General features: G+C 26.3%; 1 long non-coding RNA gene and 2 pseudogenes across 1 annotated transcript; 2 read left to right on the plus strand and 1 right to left on the minus strand.

Annotated features, from left to right (window-relative positions):
- Positions 1-1,296: 1,296 nt before the first annotated feature.
- Positions 1,297-10,784, minus strand: LOC149061550 (uncharacterized). Its single transcript, XR_016189513.1, has 6 exons — positions 9,745-10,784; positions 5,149-5,308; positions 4,285-4,456; positions 3,358-3,466; positions 2,718-2,853; positions 1,297-1,576 (listed from the first exon to the last, which is right to left on the minus strand). It is a non-coding gene; the product is annotated as an uncharacterized LOC149061550 (long non-coding RNA).
- LOC149061551 (uncharacterized) lies at positions 5,253-7,081 on the plus strand (annotated as a pseudogene).
- Positions 7,175-10,765, plus strand: LOC149061552 (uncharacterized; annotated as a pseudogene).
- Positions 10,785-12,264: the final 1,480 nt, after the last annotated feature.

Here is a 12,264-nt window from a genome sequence, read left to right on the forward strand (position 1 = left end):
TTAATTACATACCAACCAAGTTCATCCATGTACAATTAAAATAGTTATATAAATCTATATAATATTAAACAAAAATTAAAATTTACAATTATAATATTATTATCAATAGATAGTTAGTTTGTATTAAATGGTTTAGTTTTACAGTAAAGGAACTATCTAATACATAATGTACCTACTATATCACATACAGTAATATCTTTTTCGTATAAACTATTAGCTTCAATTACTATAATATCTTACAAACAATTGTTTAAACAATATGTCATGGTTAATATAAGTACCAATCGGAAATACAACATTATCGGTTATAATGGTTGATAATTTTTAACAATGCTAAAATTGGATAAAACTGACTGCTAGAAGATTTAATTAAAGGGAGTCCACTATAGTATAAATAAACAACTAATATATTGAAGGAATGTAGACTTTTTAAATGTATTGTTTGTGCTATATTTTAAGAGTTTGCTACACCCACAAGTAACGTAATTAATCATTATCATATTGGTTATCAGTTTTATCATATAAATTCTAGGATTATAATTTGGTGTTTTGGTGAGCCCAGGTTGATGTTAACTAAGATTTAAAATAATATTATCATAATAGAAATCACAAGATATGACCACATCAAATGCCATTTTATGGTATGTTAGCACACTACATAGGATGTACATATGTAAAGTATAAAAAGTAAAGAAGTTGAAACACTCAACACCCTAGACACATTATTGTAGGCCACCCAAAACGTTCACTTCCGTGATGTTCAATATTTAAACACACCAGCAAGGTATGAAGTTACAAAATATTCAAAATTTTGGACTCTTAAGTCATAACTTTAGACCGGCGAAGAGTGTCGCTTGTATAAACAGATATATATAAATATAATGTTCTATATTGAAATATTCTAGTTTAGTTTTATATACGTCATAAGATAAAAATGTTGTTTAAAAATCATAATTCAATTTGCTTTATTCAAATTATCTTATTTAACCAACTTAATATGGTAAAATTGCTTCCTAAACCAACCAATGAACAAATTATTTTCTTTTTATTATATTAAAATAATAATCAATCATACATATTATGATTTCTTAAAATTACATTTTGTGGTACAATTTTAGTTCTTTGTTCTTTAATAATTATTATTATTCTAACTGAAACATTTACATCGAATGTAAATTACTAGTGTATGATAAACAAAACAAATAAAAAATAATAAGTCAGAAAATCATGTATAAAAATATAAAACTTATATTATTATTTGAGTTGGGTAATAAAAACTAACTTATAATTGTTAAATCTACATTTACTTTCTTATACATACTAATTTAAGTATTTGATACATATTATATTATTATTATTTTATTTTGCACTATAAATTAAATTGCAATATAATGTTTAAAATTGAAAAATAAAATGTTGGGATATCTATAGATAGTTCATATATGATAGTATATCATATTAATAATTTAATTATAACAAAAGATTGAAATATATTTTTGAAGCTGCAATATAATGTTGACAGTTGCTTGGTGTACTTGTTACTTATCCAATTGAAGATATTCCAATACTTGCATCACTGAAAAATTGAAACAAATTATTAAATCAACTTTTAGTTTGTGGATTTGGATACTATTTAAGTGTATTTATTGCTATGATTATATACATTGGATGGGTAATATTGAAATTACATTAGAAGGTATGTTTTGAGTTTTATATTTATAAGCTAAATTTTTCATTCTAACTATATACTCAATGTATCATAACTAAACTTGAATTTGAACGAAAAAGGTTAAAATTTATTTTGTTGAATCCGAGAGCATACTTAATGGTATTTGAGTTAAAATGGAACAAGTAAAAATATAGTTAGGTGTCCTAAATTCTAGGACAAGGTGTCAAGATATAAGAATATTGTCATTTTAAAAAATAAAATTATTTTTACTATTAAAAATAAACTATATTGAACTGTTTATAAATAGTTTTGTAAGAAATCACAATAACGTCTAAGTATCTAGTTCTATTTCAACAAATTCCAAGGAATTCAAATGCACTCCAAGACCCTTACAAGCCACTCATGAGCCCTTTAAGGCTGCATCCGAATTGGTTCCCGATATTCTAGGTAGGCGGCACACGTCCGAATTGCTTCCCGATACAGACTTACGAAAAAGCAAAATACAATATAATATAAATGAAATATTTAATATTATAATAATATTTTAAATGAAAAAATTGGTGAATTCTTCGATTATATTTTAAAAATTATATTGAAAAAGATAGCTCACTTCCACCAACAATGTGGGCTGAATGTACCAGTAGTATAGAACGAACTACTAATTGCTGTGAATCATTTCACAGAAAATTCAACAGTTGCTTTTATTCCGCACATCCGAACATATAAAAATAACGAAATCAGTAGATTAAAATTTTTTTTAAATGTTTGTTATAAGTTTTTACCTCAATAATAGAAAATAATAACTATAAAGAAAATAAACGAATTAAAAAAAACGATATACCGCATATATTTATTATTAGGTATTTATTTTATATTTTTAAATTAAGATTTTAATTTTTTTTAAATGTTTGTTATATATTATTTATTAAGCCAAAATTTTAACAACTCGGGAACTAATTCGGATATACCCTTTGAAAGAACCCGGGAACCAATTCGGGCATTTCAGAACCAATTCGGACACTCCGATTTAAAGTATGTAGGTACTTACGTAGATCAAAATAATAAAATAAAATATTAGTGTAATCCGTTTTTCGGATTTTAAACGTAAATCCCGGTTTTGGTTTTGGAGTTGTAGTTGTAGTTGAAGTAGAAGTTGAAGTTAAAGTTGTAGTTGCAATGTAGCCCTGGAATTTATACATATTAATTAGTTACTGAAAAAATTACATAAGTAATTTGAAATGTAGTAGAATCTTATATAGATACATTTCTATAAAATTAAGTTAGAACATTTTTTATTATTAACAGGTTAACCGCCATGTGTACCATCTCTGGTACATGGTTGATTTGCCATTCGTATTCTAATTTTACCTAAACAAATTAATTTATAAGATATTAATGGGCTAGTCGAAAATTTGTTTGTCTGGCGGGCTACGAAATATTTTCCTGTGTTAAAATCGTATTTAAGTGTACCATAGTAGGCACGCAAAAACATATTGGCAAAACAACAAGTGTACCAAAAATGGTACACGTAGCGCTTTTGGCAATGTACTGAAAAATAACGTAGCAGTTAACCTGTTAAGTTTGTAACTTTGTTTATGAATTTATCGTAAGTTTATTTTTATATAAATTTTGTTGAATGGTTAATTTAAGTTTACAATTTTAGATATTTTATTTATGTTATTACATACCATTTCGATTCAGGAAGGCAATAATGATCTTTCAAATATTTCCTGGTGCACGGAGTTATTTTACAACACTCATTAGCGATAGCCCTTTTAGATTTGAACGAGTGACTTCCTGAAAACAAAGGTAAATCATTAGCAAAGACAAACATTTTTCAATAAATCTAACTAAATAGAATATGCTTATAATAAGTTAACATGATCATCAGATTACCATTTACCATATTTCTTTTACATTTTATTCAATTTTAAATTGTTTTAATTACAAACTAAAATATACAAGGAGTAGCAAGGAAAGGGAAGATTAGAACCCCTAAAATGTTAAAAAAAGTTTGCTTTTTAGTTCTTAATGTATTATATTAGAGCATTACGAGAAAACATAATGTTTATTTCGTCAAATCTACATCAGCACGCTATGACCATAATGATAAATCAAAATTTCTCCGTATCTTAGTAAGATACACTCGATAGTCGATAGTGTCAAAATAATCGATTATTTCGATTAATCGATAGATTTTGAAAACAAAATGTATAATATTTACTATATTCTTAGTTTTACGATATTATTTAATTCGCTATTTGTTCGATAGTGAATTGGATTGATATAATCGATATCATCGATACGACTTATACCACCATCATGACTCCTGTGGCTAGAAACCTTAACCGCGGGGGAGGGGGGCATCGCAGTCTTTGAGAAAGATTTTAAATGATCTAACTAAGTTATGAAATTTTCGTTTTATTTTTTCATACTTATAAAAAATGAGAAGAAACACAAACCCCGATAATTAACTGTGTGTGTGTGATAGGTATCTAATTTTGTATTCTAGAGTTCGTTGATTTTACAATTAATATAAACTTTATAGGTTAATTTCGACCAATAGACGATACTATTATAATTAAGAATAAGGTACTATAGAAAATTATATTCACGTGGATCTTCGTTGTAGCGGCCTTTGCAGATGATTGAGAGCTCAACTGCGAGATTTGATCCACAAAACCTGAACGGAGCTTCCCAGTACGAACTATTATTAGCGATAGATCCAAGAATTAAGTCAACGCACAAGCTCAGTACCAAAATAATCAAATTGAACTTCATGATTTTCTGAAATAATACACAACATTATACGATGTGACTATAATATGTTAAAAACCTGCAGAATAAAACTAATACGTTTTTGATCTTGATTATTGTTAAATTCATTTATAAATTAATATTATTGATAAATTAAATACTAAAAATAATATTTTTTTATCACACAAATATAGCATATCTTATGCAATTTTTATGAAATTATCGAACGATTTTTGTTATATAAATTTAAATTGTTGAAACCTAGTTTTTTTTAATTAATAATAAACCAACTAATAGGTAAGTAACAAAAAATATCATGCTAAGTATCAATATATGAAAGCCTATGTTGATAGGTACCTATTATTCATACTTGTATAATTTTTAGGCCGTTGGTAGGTTAATTTATTCTACGAATATAAGAAATATATTTCTACTGCATTCTATTTATTTTAAGTTAGGTTAGGTTAGTCTGCACATAAAATTATTTAACGTTATTTAAAAATTGAAAACTAATTTAACTGTAATTTTCCATCAGAATTTACATAAGTACATACTAATTGAATGTAAATCTTTATTTCTAAATAAATATATTATATGTTTTGTTTGTGAAAAATATTTATTCAATATGTATCTTGATTAACTTTATATTAAATTTTACCATTGAAATTACCTAACAATAAGAACAATAAGTAGTCTGTTGATAGTATATAAGTATAACATACCTTATTAGAGGTACAATGTCCGTGTAGGATATAGTAGATAGTTCGATTTATCTGGTAGAAGACTAGAAGAGTAACAATAATATTGGACGAACACTGCAGTCAAAATGAATTGTGATCATTCGCAGTATGGTGTAGTTCTGAGTCCTGACGCAGCTCTCACCTAAATATATAAAGTTATTATAGATTGAGAAAGTAGTGAAGAGGAGGGGATTGATAAAACCACACACTTGTATGTGGTGAAAAAGGTACGTTATAGGCTATAGGCCAGGAGTTCCCAAAGTTAACTATTCCCCCCTCCTTGTTGATGATTCTGAAATTCAAAGAGTCCTGCTTTAACCTCTGCTTTACCAAGAGATTCTAGGACATTATTGAAAATATCCAAGACTAAATTTTGTTCAAAAATAGTTTTTCCTGGAAAATATATCCATATAGGACTTGAAAAACAACTTAAAAGAATTATTTCTGGAACTTTTCAAGATTTAATTCATAGTTTCAAACTAATAATTAATATAGATGGTATTCCAATTTTTAAAAGTTCAAACATACAAGTGATACCAATTTTATTTGGGATATATTTTAGATATAAATTAACTACAAAATAAAGTGTTCTCAATTGGTTTATATTTTGGTAAAGGTAAACCTCATGATATGGATTGTTACCTAGAAGAATTTGTTAATGAAGTCAATTATTTATCAGAGAATGGTATTTTACATCAAAGTGGAAAAACAATTCCAGTAAAAGTTGTTGCTGTCTGTTGTGATGCCCCTGCAAAGGCAGACATTCTTGGTATAAAGTCTTTTAGTGGGTATAACTTTTTATAATTGGTCAGATACAGAATTTAGAAAAACTGAAACGTTACTTACAAAAATCCCATGACTGCATTTTAACAACTCGTTTGTTTTAGATATAATGCACCTTGTTTATTTAGGAGTAACTCGTACTATGATTTTAACATGGAGTACAGGAAATGTTCCTCACAAATTGTCTATCCAACTCTGTCTTAGATTATAATCATTATTAGTTGAATATCGTTCATGTGTACCTATTGAAATTAATAGGAAGCCAAGAGAACTGAAACATTTACTTCGTTTTGAAAGCTACTGAATTTCGAACATTTTTGCTATATTTAGGACCAGTTGTCTTAAAATCTGTTTTTACTAGTAAAAAATATGAGAACTTTTCAACTTTTAATTTTGCAGTGACTATATTATTATCACCTAAAATGTGTAAAGATAGTGGATGTGTAATTATGCCAGATCATTACTACGGTATTTTGTTGAAGACTTTATTCATCTGTATAATAAAGACTTTATCACTCATAATTTCCACGGTTTAATTCATATAGTAGATGACTCTGATCACTATTCAGGAATAACATCAAATTTTACTTTAGAAACAATATCTGCATTTCAATTTGGAAATTATTTGCAAAAAATTAATCAATGGTGCGAGGATATAATAAACCAGCTGAACAAATTTGTAATCGATTATTAGGTGAATGTTTTTTATTGGAAAACTATTTTGAAACTCCTCGGCAATCATCATTATCAAAAATATCAAATATTCACTGTGATGGTCCTCTACTAGCAAATTGTTGTGGACCACAATACAAGATTCATATGTTTCAACACTTTCAATTAAGAATAACAAAACCTGATAATTGCTGTGGGTCAAAAAATGGTGATATTATAATGGTGCACAACTTTGCTTATTCAAAGTCACTAAAAACTGAAGTTGTCATTGGTAAAAAATTTATATCACAAGAAGATTACTATTCAGTGCCGTGTAATAGCTCATCACTTGGAATTTATGTTGTTCAACATTTATCCATCTTAAAAATGTGGCCAGTTTCAGAAATTTGCTTAATATATATATATATTTCCCATACAAAAATTAGTCATATATTGTCTTACCTTAATTCATCTATGTTAAATACCTATTGTAAATGTAAAGATTATTTATTAGGATAAGTTTATTTTGTACTTTTAATATTAGGTTATAAGTGTTAGATTTCTGAACAATAAGATGGAGAATATTACTTCTAAAGCATGTAAAATATTTGTTAATTTAATTTAAAACTTAAATGCTGAATGATGTAAATTTAATGATTATGTATTCAGTTACATATATACATATATATTATTTTAAGTTTAAGGTTGTTTATGTTTGCTTATGAATTGAGGCCGAGAATAAAATAGAAAAAATATATAAATTTATTGTGTTAATAATCAATTAAATTGTTTTCTTATTACTGCAATGTGCAATTAATTACAAAATTATCATTGGCTACTTTTTATAGTGCTATTTTTATGCCCCAACAAGTTATTATTAACCTATATCATATAATATTTGAAAAAAATACCTATATCAAAATTTATTTATTCTTATATAGGTGATTATGAAAGAGGATACAAAATGATGATAAAAGCAAATAAAAAACAAAGTGAGTCAAATTTAGAGTCAGATTTTGAAATGAGAGGTAAAGGTTGCCGAAATAAAACAACTTCTTCAAGGCTACTTTTTGAAATTAGTAGTAGCAATGAGGATATTGCTCTGGATAAAAATGATCTACATCCTCTGACCAGTTCTACTGAAATCCTAGAACCACAAGCCAGTTTACGACCAACCAACATTGATTGTCAGTTTCCTACTCCTCCACCTATATTGTTGAAATCTGCTACAAAGAGGACATATAATTCAATATCAACATTGTCACCTTCTACTTCAACCTCAATTTCTAGTGCAATTATGAGTACTCCAGTCGATAGTGATAAGATTTCTAAGTCTGTATGTCCTTTAATAGGTACACGTTATAGTAAGAACGAACACTGATGCTCTTCATCAGACCTGTGTTTCATTTCTGGTGAGTTAAAAATCTTAAATTATTTACTGATTATTTTTAAAGTTATTAATTTTAATTGTACCATTATTGAAGCCAATATTATGAAATTAAGAAATACTGTTTCTCATATTAAACATCATCTCATTGATAATAAGGATACAACCGATGATAAAAAACCTGTAGTAGTATCTAATTATGAAATGGACAATGTAGTATTTCCAATAAAAAGTGAAGATGGTCTTAAAATGTTAGAAAAAAAACTTGAAGATATTGAATATTTCCATAAACTGGTAACTATGAAATGTTTAAGGTAGCTAGTAGTTAAATTAATATTTTTTTTTTGTTATTTATGAAAGTTTTAACTAATGCATAATAATATTTTATGTGTTAGTTAAATTATATAACACATTTTGATTTAATATTATAGTACATACCTAAATTCTTTTAAATTAATAAGCCAAGGTTAGTTTATATTATTACTAGAAACCAATTTATAAATTGAAACAATACATATATATATATATATAAATAGTTCCTAAATAAAAATTCTCTCCTAAGTAATATAATTTCATTATTCCTACCTATATTAAAGAACATCACTATACTAAAAACAAGTACTTATATAATATGTATACAAAACAATATATATAATATTTTAAGCACATAGATATATTTAGGGTTATGATGAAGAACAAAATTATTAAATACTATTGTAAGTTATTAAAAAAATTTGTGTTTATCTGTGTCACCCATAGGCTCTATATATAGCGCCAAAATCTCTGAATCTATCAACTCATTATCTTGATAAATAATAATTTTTTCAACTTTGGATTTTTACTAAAACATTGTAATTATTTTAGCTACAATAATACACAAATAAACTTAAAATCAAAAAAAAAAAAAAAGTTAGTGTTGTGAATTTGTGATATCCTTTAATAAAATTATATTTTCTGTATTTTAAAATATGTTTTAGACCATGTATTAATAATGTACAATTAACTTAATAGGTGTCCACAATTGCATTTATCAATGGTGGGATAAAGAGTTTATCTAAAATGATAACATCGACAATGAGAATAATGTTTTTGGATGAATTTATAGCAGATTATAGTTGGAAGGGGCAAAAAAAAAGTCTTGAAGCAAGTCCAATTCACAAAGTTATAATAAGTAGGCAATATTCATATCATTTGGAGATTGGAGAACTGGTCAAAGTTCTGAGAACTTATTACCATTATGCGCCACACAAGAGAGAAACTTTATTCAAGGAGCTCGTCTTAAGCGAGATGGACTTGCTGATTTTTTTATGGGAGATGGGGCTGTTCCCTGGCAGTACAATATGATTCAATAAAGTATTATTAGTTTAAGTTGAATAATCATTAATGTATAGTTAATATAATTAATATAATAAATAATAATATTAATACCTAATCAATATAATTAATGTATAAGTATTTGAATAATGTAATAAAATAAACATATTATAAATTACCTAACCAATCCAGTTTGTATATTATAGATAATATATAACCACTTAAACTTAGGTAGATGATACAAATTTTTAAATCTATTTTCAATTTTTTAAACCTAAGAATTAATGATTTTGTCCAAGGTACATTCATACCACTTTGGAAAGAATGTAATTTTTTCAGACCTTAATACTAATTTTTTGTCTGATATTAATTATAAGACCAAGGTACAATACTCTCCCTATCTATGAAGTACACAAATCAAATTAATAAAATAATCAACTCACCAAGTTTGATTCAGTCTGCATATTTAGATCAATATTTTTTCTTAAAAAACTGTCGGCATATGAGAACCATTGTAATTTAGGCTTATATATATATATCACTTGTCCCAGATCCTGTTCTCATAGATTTGTTTATTTTCGCAACTTCCTGGTTGTACGTACCACGAATACTCCTAATTTTCGCACAATTGCATTTACCAATGGTGGGATAAAGAGTTTATCTAAAATGACAACATCGACAATGAGAATAATGTTTTTGGATGAATTTATAGCAGATTATAGTTGGAAGGGGCAAAAAAAAAGTCTTGAAGCAAGTCCAATTCACAAAGTTATAATAAGTAGGCAATATTCATATCAACTATATTTTATTATTTACAATTTTAATATTTGTTAAGAAGTTTCACATCCTTGAATTACACACAACATTGTTAATTTTCTAAGGCTGATTCTTACAATATCCAGTTAAAGTTGTCGGACTCTTATAACCTCCGGAATTCTGCCGGTAATAAAATCTGTTATCAGTCTGTTAGCATTAACTGATTTAACTGACAATACCGTATATTGTAAGAACGACCCTAACAGTAATAAAGAATAATTTTGAATAGAGTTATTAATGTTTCATAAATCTCGTAGTAAATCACACACTTTTATAATGTAATGTTCAAAATTGTAGAGAAGCTTGTTTCCTAATTAAATGTGTATATCTCATATTTTGTATTAGGTACATTATTTTATGTCATATTATATTGTTTTATACTTTTTTATTAGGTGCAATATAACACAAATTTCCTACCACTACAAAAGCTGGTATTATAGAAATCATAAGCCCATGGATGGCTCAGAGCGAAACCAGAATTAAAAGGTATACATTTTCAGTTATTTTATTTACATTATTATAAGATTTAAATTAAATATACATTTTTTAATATGATTGTATTTATTAATTATAGAAATGCCATTAAATTATCTTTAGACTACTGCAGCAATAGATGATGATCTTGCCACATCTGACCAGCCTATCTGACCTAACCAGCATTTTTTAATGTATAGTCTTACTTACAATTGTTTAATTGTTACCTATTCGTTACATCCAAGTTCAGTTATTATTATTTTTATTTCATACTTAAAAATTGTTTTTTTTATTTAAATAATTATACCTATGTATACATTATAGGTACAAATTTTATTATATACTTATATTGTTATTTGTTACATCCAAGTTTAGTTATTACAGTTTTTATTATATAATTATACTTAAAAGTTGTTATTTTCTTTTAGTAGTACTAAAGTATACCCTATTATAGTATACCTATTACCTATGTATACATTATATATATTTTATTAAGTATATATATTATTATTTTATTTTGTATTAATTGTATACATATTGATATTATGCTTATAACCATAAAGGTTCTTTATAATTTTATTTAAAATTAATTTTTTTTGTGTCTTTCATAATATTGAATTATAAATTAATAATTTTTTTTTTTTAGTAAACAATTTCTTGCAATTCTATATACATAGGGTGTGTATAAAAAAAATTAACATATGTACCTACCTATAATAAGCTGAAAACACTTTATTTTTAAACTGCATATGTTTAAAAAACATTTAGAAAGGTTTTAAAAAATATATTAAAAACCTTTTTTGTTTATTTAAAAATGTTAATTAAACATTTTTTTTTATATGGAAAAGCGGCCATCAAAACATTGCTATATATGTTTTAAAAACCTTTTTTTATTATTTTTTTTTTATATTTTTAAAAACATTTTTTAAATATTTTATTGCTCATATAATATATTATAATTCTCTCTGTACAATTTTTTTATCTATGATATTTTCATTGCTTAAATAAAAGTTATTTGTTGGAAACGAGTGGGATATGCATTTTGGGAGTGCTTTATAATATAATATAGTCTGTGAACTTTCGGCCTTTTTAGGGGCTTACTGATCACCCATCACACAAGGGGAACACTTATGTGATGACCCATAGACCGAACCGCGTGGTGTCCTTTGGACACGTCGGTAGAATCTATGGGCTTTTGTACACGCAATGGGAACTGAATCCCAAAGATCTATTTAAAAGGGAAAAAGTAAATAAAATAATATTAATAAATAAGAAAACGTGGCAAAGTTGAAGGTAATTATAATAGTGTATTTTGCATGGCAATTACTATTTAGAAACAATATATATATATATATATATACTAGTTAGGCACATGGCAGAGTGCACATAACACAAAAAAATATATAATAATTAAGCACATGGCAATGCATAAGAAAACAGGGGAAAAAATATATAATAATTAAGCACATGGCAATGCATAAGAAAACAGGGGAAAAAATATATAATAATTAAGCACATGGCAATGCATAAGAAAACAGGGGAAAAAATATATAATAATTAAGCACATGGCAATGCATAAGAAAACAGGGGAAAAAATATGAAAAGATTAAGCACATGGCAATGCATAAGAAAACAGGGGAAAAAATATGAAAAGATGGAATACCAATGTTACG

The sequence above is a fragment of the Diuraphis noxia genome, unplaced genomic scaffold, assembly GCF_037042655.1.
Source record: "Diuraphis noxia isolate RWA-SAM2 unplaced genomic scaffold, SU_Dnox_SAM2 contig0001, whole genome shotgun sequence".
Classification (NCBI taxonomy): domain Eukaryota; kingdom Metazoa; phylum Arthropoda; class Insecta; order Hemiptera; family Aphididae; genus Diuraphis; species Diuraphis noxia.